This window comes from Piliocolobus tephrosceles, chromosome 4 (genome assembly GCF_002776525.5).
Source record: "Piliocolobus tephrosceles isolate RC106 chromosome 4, ASM277652v3, whole genome shotgun sequence".
Taxonomy (NCBI): Eukaryota; Metazoa; Chordata; class Mammalia; order Primates; family Cercopithecidae; genus Piliocolobus; species Piliocolobus tephrosceles.
The window spans coordinates 170,723,497-170,730,987 of record NC_045437.1 but is presented as its reverse complement, the minus strand read 5'-3'; the positions used below and the strand labels follow the sequence as shown (position 1 = coordinate 170,730,987).

General features: G+C 45.7%; 1 non-coding gene across 1 annotated transcript; it reads right to left on the bottom strand.

The window, feature by feature from the left end:
• Positions 1-6,164: 6,164 nt before the first annotated feature.
• Positions 6,165-6,266, bottom strand: LOC111531092. Its single transcript, XR_002728133.1, has one exon. It is a non-coding gene; the product is annotated as a small nucleolar RNA U13 (small nucleolar RNA).
• Positions 6,267-7,491: the final 1,225 nt, after the last annotated feature.

Here is a 7,491-nt window from a genome sequence, read left to right as displayed (position 1 = left end):
AAAAGACGCTGAGGCAGAATTAATATAGAGTTTATTTGGGCCAAAGTAGAGAACAGCTGCCTGGGACACACTTCCAAATTGTCTTGGGAAGTGCTCCGTTCAGACCTTTGCTACAAGCAGATTTTTGAAGGCAAAAAGGGGACAAGGAGTGGGCTTATACAAAGTCATTTGTCAGGAATTCTCACCAGTTCACAGAAATAACATTGATTAGTGATTGGCTATATATTGTTGAGCTACAGTGTGTGGGTTATACTGTCCAGAATGCGGCATTGTTAGATTAATTTATAGTTACTTGTAGCAATAGCTAGTATAGCTGGTAGTTTCTTTTCTTTTCTTTTCTTTCTTTTTTTTTTTTTTTGAGATGGAGTCGTTTCACTCTGTCGCCCAGGCTGGAGTGCAGTGGTGCGATCTTGGCTCACCACAACCTCCAGCCTCACCACAACCTCCAGCGGGTTCAAGCGATTCTCCTGCCTCAGCCTCCCCAGTAGCTGGGATCATAGGCGGCGGTCACTACGCCTGGCTAATTTTTGTATTTTTAGTAGAGACAGGTTTCACCATGTTGGCCAGGCTGGTCTCGAACTCCTTACCTCAGTTGATCCGCCCACCTCGGCCTCCCAAAGTGTTATGATTACAGGCGTGAGCCACCGCGCCCAGGAGATTACACAGTTCAAGGAGAGAGATAGGATATGAATGCTATCTCATTTTAATGCCTTTCTGGGCCTGATAATTTAAAAGGGCTTACATTCCTCATATAAAAAGTGTGTGTGACCAGGCATGGTGGCTCATGCCTATAATCCCAGCACTTAGGGAGGCCGAGGTGGGTGGATCACTTGAGCCCAGGAGTTTGAGACCAGCCTGGGCAACATGCCAAAACCCCATCACTACAAAAATACAAAAATTTGCTGGGCGTGGTGGCATGTACCTGTGGTCCCAGCTACTCGGGAGGCTGAGGCAGAAGGATCACCTGAGCCTGCCTGGAGGTCAAGGCTGCAGTGAATCATGACAGTGCCACTCCACTCCTGCCTGGGTGATAGAGTGAGACTCTTCTCAAGAAAAAAAAAAAAGCATGTGTTTGTGCATGTGTACGTGTGTATAATTCTTTCTTTGTCCCTCTCTAGCAGCTATTTCCACTTCCCTCAGGCAGAAGACATAAAAAATAAGAATATACAGTAGTTCCTGTTCACATCTTTCTAAATTTGGATTATTTGTACAAATCCTTTTTTTTTCTTTTTTTCTTTTTGAAACAGGGTCTTCCTCTGTCATGCAGGCTAGAGTGCAGTGGTGCCAATCGTGGCACATCGCCACCTCAATCTCTTGGGCTCAAGCAATCCTCCTACCTCAGCCTCTAAAGTAGCTAGGACTACAAGCATGCATCACTACCCCTGGCTATCAAATATCTATATAACCTATACTATTCCTGATGAATTTTCTGTAGGCAAGGTTGCTCTTGGCAGTAGAGGCAAGTTTCCAGAGTAACTAACATCTTCATTGCACAGAGACCCTCATATTATTTTTGTGAGATAATGAGGTTAGAATGCTTGTGAAATTCAAGCAACATACTCCCCTTGATTTAGGCTTAGTTATGAGACTAAGAAGTTCCCTTACTCCTAACTTCCGTCATCTGTCGGTGTTGGCAGTGGGGACCGAAGTCCCTATAGGTGGATCTAGTGACAGAGGCCCTGGGAGAATAGGGATTTTTTTTTTTTTTTTTTTTTTTTTTTTTTTTTTTTTTTTTTTTTTTTGAGACAAAGTCTCGCTCTGTCGGCCCAGGCTGGAGTGCAGTAGAGTAATCTCAGCTCACTGCAACCTCCGCCTCCCAGTTTCAAGTGATTCCCTGCCTTAGCCTCCCGAGTGCCACCACACCCTGATAATTTTTTGTTCATTTGTTTGTTTATGAGACGGAGTTTCACTCTTGTTACCCAGGCTGGAGTGTAATGGTGTGATCTCAGCTCACTGCAACCTCCACCTCATAGCTTCAAGCGATTCTCCTGCCTCAGCCTCCAGAGCAGCTGGAATCATAGGCACCCGCCAGCACTCCTGTCTAATTTTTTGTATTTTTAGAAGAGACAGGGTTTCACTATGTTGGCCAGGTTGGTCTCTTTTTTTTTTTTTTTTTTTTTTTTTTGATTTTTTTTTTTTTGAGACGGAGTCTTGCTCTGTTGCCGGGGCTGGAGTACAGTGGCCGGATCTCAGCTCACTGCAAGCTCCGCCTCCCGGGTCCACGCCATTCTCCTGCCTCAGCCTCCGGAGTAGCTGGGACTACAGGCGCCCGCCACCTCGTCCGCCTAGTTTTTTTTGTATTTTTAGTAGAGACGGGGTTTCACCGTGTTAGCCAGGATGGTCTGGATCTCCTGACCTCGTGATCCGCCCGTCTCGGCCTCCCAAGGTGCTGGGATTACAGGCTTGAGCCACCGCGCCCGGCCTGGGCCAGGTTGGTCTCAAACTCCTGACTTCACGATCCACCTGCCTCGGCCTCCCAAAGTGCTGGGATTACAGGCATGACCCACCACCCCCGGCCCTAATTTTTGTATTTTTTGGTAAGACAGGGTTTTGCCATGTTGGTCTCTGGACCTCAGGTGATCTGCCCACCTGGGCCTCCCAAAGTGCTAGGATTACAGGCGTAAGCCACCGCCCCTGGCCAAGAATAGGGATTTAGATCGGTCTCTTTGGGGTGGGGGAGGAGGGTAAAGACAAGGATTTCAAGAAATCAAGAGTGGGAAAGAGGCATGATTATTTCCCAATCTGAGCTAGCTTCCTATATGCTCCTTTTCTTTCCAAGAATCTCAGAATTTGGCCTGCTTGAGTTTCTTTACACTATCACTACCCACTGACTCTTATGAAATTCCTCCCCCTCCCGAGATCGCACCACTGCTCTCCAGCCTGGGCGACACAGCAAGACTCCGTCTCAAAAAAACAAACAAACAAACAAAATCCCCTTCCTCTTGAAGACTAGTATTGAAGACAACATAAGTTATCTTTGGCTTGCCAGTCTCAGAAACCACATAGCACTTCGGTTATGTAAGAGATCTTGCTGCTAGTAATAATGCAAACTATACAAGAAAAGACTTCCTTTATTTTATTTTTAATTTTTTTTTTTTGAGACAGAGTCTTGCTATGTCGCCGGGGCTGGAGTGCTGTGGCCGGATCTCAGCTCACTGCAAGCTCCGCCTCCCGGGTTTACGCCATTCTCCTGCCTCAGCCTCCGGAGTAGCTGGGACTACAGGCGCCCGCCACATCGCCCGGCTAGTTTTTTGTATTTTTAGTAGAGACGGGGTTTCACCGTGTTAGCCAGGATGGTCTCGATCTCCTGACCTCGTGATCCGCCCGTCTCGGCCTCCCAAAGTGCTGGGATTACAGGCTTGAGCCACCGCGCCCGGCCTATTTTTAATTTTTTATTTGGTTTTTAGAGATGTGATCTCACTGTTTTACCAAGACTGGACTTGAACTCCTGGACTTTCAACTGATTCTCCTGCCTTAGCCTCTTGGGTAACTGGGACTACTGGCGCTGCACACAGCAAGACTTTTTTTTATTTATTTTTTGAGCCATCCTTTCTCTATTTTTTTTAGAAACTAAAAAAGAAAACCACCGAAGCACACAGTCAGTGAGCATTCAAAGGATGGATTGATACAATTCAATTATAGTTGAGGGGATAATTAGACTCAATGATTCTCCGGTATTTTTTTTTTTTTTTTAAAGACAGGGTTTATGCCCAGGTTAGAGTGCAGTGGTGTGATCATAGTTCACTGCAACCTGAAACTCCTGAGTTCAGGGATCTTCCTGCCTCAGCCTCCCAAAGCGCTGGGATTGCAGGCGTTAACTACCACACCAGGCCCTTCTCCTGGGTTTCTTGGATTAGCAGGTGGATTTGTGAGCCTTGGGTAGAAGTAAGGTGGAGACTGTGAGCAAGTGGAATGCAGGCATGCAGTGCTGTTTTCTAGACCCGCAGTAAGGAAACAGGAAGGGAAGGATGAGGAGCAAACAACCTACAATTTACTTTCACCTCCTCTACCTTCTTATTAATCTTCCCATAAGGTCAGAGTCCTGTCAAGTTGCACAATAAATCAGGAATAGAATTAGGATTCGACAGAACCTTATTAGGGGAGTTTTATGACATTAGGAGATATGATCTATGAGGAGCAGCAGCTTGGAGGCAAATGGAATTTTGTTTGTTGTTGTTGTTGTTTTTTTTTTGTGAGACAGAGTCTCGCTCTGTTGCCCAGGCTGGAGTGCAGTGGCACAAACTCTGCTGGCTGCAAGCTCCACCTCCCGGGTTCACACCATTCTCCTGCCTCAGCCTCCCAAGTAGCTGGGAGTACAGATGCCCGCCACCTCGCCTGGCTAATTTTGTTTTCTGTATTTGTAGTAGAGACGGGGTTTCACCGTGTTAGCCAGGATGTTCTTGATCTCCTGACCTTGTGATCTGCCCACCTTGGCCTCCCAAAGTGCTGGGATTACAAGTGTGAGCCACCGGGCCCAGCCTGTTTTTTTAAAAAAAATAGAAATAGGGCCTCACTATGTTTCTCAGGCAGGTCTCAAATTCTTGGTTTCAAGCCCTCCTTCTGATTTGGCCTCCCAAAGTGGGAGGGATTAGAAGAATGAGCCATCTCGCCCACCTCATTTTTGTTGTTGTTGTTGTTATTGTGTTTTTGAGACAGGGTGTCTCTCTGTCACCCAAGCTGGAATGCAGTGGCACCATCATAGCTCACTGTGGCCTCAAACTCGTGGGCTCAAGAGATCCTCCCACCTCAGCCTCCCAAGTAGCTTGGACTACAGGCATGCACACAATACATTTCATTTTTTAAAATCTTTTTTTTTGTAAAGATGGGGTCTCCCTTTGTTGCCCAGTCTGTATTTTTCACAGAGACGGGGTTTCACGATGGTGGCCAGGCTGGTCTCGAACTCCTGAGCTCAAGTGATCCTTTTGCCGCAGCCTCCCAAAGTGCTGGGATTACAGGTGCAAGCCACTGCGCCTGGCCAGTAATTTAAATAAACACAAACAGATGCACAGAGCTGTAGAAATGGCATTGCTAAACAAAATGTTGTGAATAATCAAGTTAAACTCCCTAATTTTACAGATGAGGAAAGTCAGTCTTAAAAATTAAACAAGCCAGGCACGGTGGCTCAGTCCTGTAATCCCAGCACTTTGGGAGGCCGAGGCGGGTGGATCACCTGAGGTCAGGAATTTGAGAGGAGCCTGACCAACATGGAGAAACCCCATCTCTACTAAAATACAAATTAGCCGGGCGTAGTGGTGCACGCCTGTAATCCCAGCTACTCAGGAGGCTGAGGCAGGAGAATCACTTGAACCCGGGAGGCAGAGATTGCAGTAAACCGAGATTGTGCCATTGCCCTCCAGCCAGGGCATCAAGAGTGAAACTCTATCTCAAACAAACAAACAAACAAACTTAAACAGACTTTTTCACGGTCACACAGCTAGTTACTTTGAGAATCAGGAATAGATCATAGATTCCCTGACTACTCCTGTTGCTCAGTTTGTTTGTTTTTTTTCTTTTCTTTTTTTTTTATTTTTTTTTTGAGACGGAGCCTAGCTCTGTCGCCCAGGCTGGAGTGTAGTGGCGCAAACTCGGCTCACTGCAAGCTCGGCCTCCTAGGTTGACGCCATTCTCCTGCCTCAGCCTCCTGAGTAGCTGGGACTACAGGCGCCTGCCACCACGCCCGGATAAATTTTTGTATTTTTAGTAGAGTCGGGGTTTCACCGTGTTTGTTAGGATGGTCTCAATCTCCCCTGACCTTGTGATCCGCCCGCCTCCGCCTCCCAAAGTGCTGGAATTACAGGTGTGAGCCACCACGCCCGGCCTCTTGTTGCTCAGTTTCATTCTAACATATGGAATGCTCTTCAAAACTAACAACTAGGCAAAAATAGAATGAGTAAACATGTAAATTATGGGCCAGTCACAGAATTTATGTGGGACCCACACAAGTACATACAACAATCCTGATTCTGGTTCTAAAATATAAAATTAAAAAGCACTTGAAGTATAATGTGAAATAACAAAAGACAAGTCAAACTGTAGGTATGTTAGACCTCAAAAATATATATATTCTTAAAAAGACAAATTAAGTTTTGTCCCTCATCTTATGAAAAGCCTGGAATACATAATGAAATTCATTATTTTTTGTAAGTTTCGGGGTTCCCCCCCCACATCAGATGGGTAATGTGCAGATGGCACAACAAGGTTTGAGGGAGGGACATCTCACACAAGTGTGAACACACAATCATCACACTTATGAACTACAAAAGTAACTCGTAAGTAGCTTTTTATTGCAAGACAAAGTAAATGTACATTGCAAAAAATGCAGTAAAAATAAAAGGAAATAAAGTTACTAGTACTCGTCCCAACCAAGTATTATTATAGTTTGAAGTATTTATACTAAAAAAAAGCATATAAAAATAAATTTAGTAAAATTCTAAAAACCACTCGTTTCATTTGGGGAGTTTCTTTCTTTTGTAGTTTCTCTCTTGTTGCCCAAGCTGGAGTGCAATGGCGCAACCTTGGCTCACTGCAACCTCCGTCTCCCAGGTTCAAGCGATTCTTCTGCCTCACTCTCCCGAGTAGCTGGGATTATAGGCGCGCGCCACCACGCCCGGATAATTTTTTTATTTTTAGTAGAAACGGGGTTTCACCATGTTAGCCAGGCTGGTCTTGAACTCCCAACCTCAGGTGATACCCGCCCCCACCCCACCCGACTTCCCAAAGTGCTGGGATTATAGGTGTGAGCCATCATGCTCGGCCTATTTGGAGAGTTTTTTGAGGGTTTTGTTTGTTTGTTTGTTTTGAGATGGAGTGTCTGTCACCCAGGCTGGAGTGCAATGGCGTGGTCTTGGCTCACTGCAATCTCAGCCTCCCGGATTCAAGTGATTCTCCTGCCTCAGTCTCCCGAGTAGCTGGTATTACCGGCGGTAGCCACCACACCCGGCTAATTTTTGTATTTTTAGCAGAGATGGGGGTTTCACTATGTTGGCCAGGCTGGTCTCGAACTCCTGTACTCGTGATCCACCCTCCTAGGACTCCCAAAGTTCTGAAATTACAGGCGTGAGTCACCGTGCCCGGTCTATCTGGAGAATTTCTATACACATTCATGCAACATTTACAGAACACCCTGAATGGGTGGGACTGGTGTGGTGCTAGACATTAGGGGTACATTTGTGTCCTGTTCCTCTCTATCCCAAAAAGGCTTACGTATACAGGGGGAGACATAAACAGATGTTTGTCAATTATAATACAAAACTTGTGTCAAAATACAATGAGAGTTGAATCTCAGTTTGTAGCTGTGACTCTGATCATTCTGGAATTCCTAGGTTCTTTTCCAAAACAAAAGCTCAATGCTGGGCTGGTGTGTTGTTACTGACAGCACTATTTCAAAACATGTGTTAAGGTAACTTAGGCTAAGAAAACACCACTTTACTACTTGTCAAGTGTTCGAGCCTTTCAAAAACCATCCCATTTAGGCACCTGGAAACACGCGCA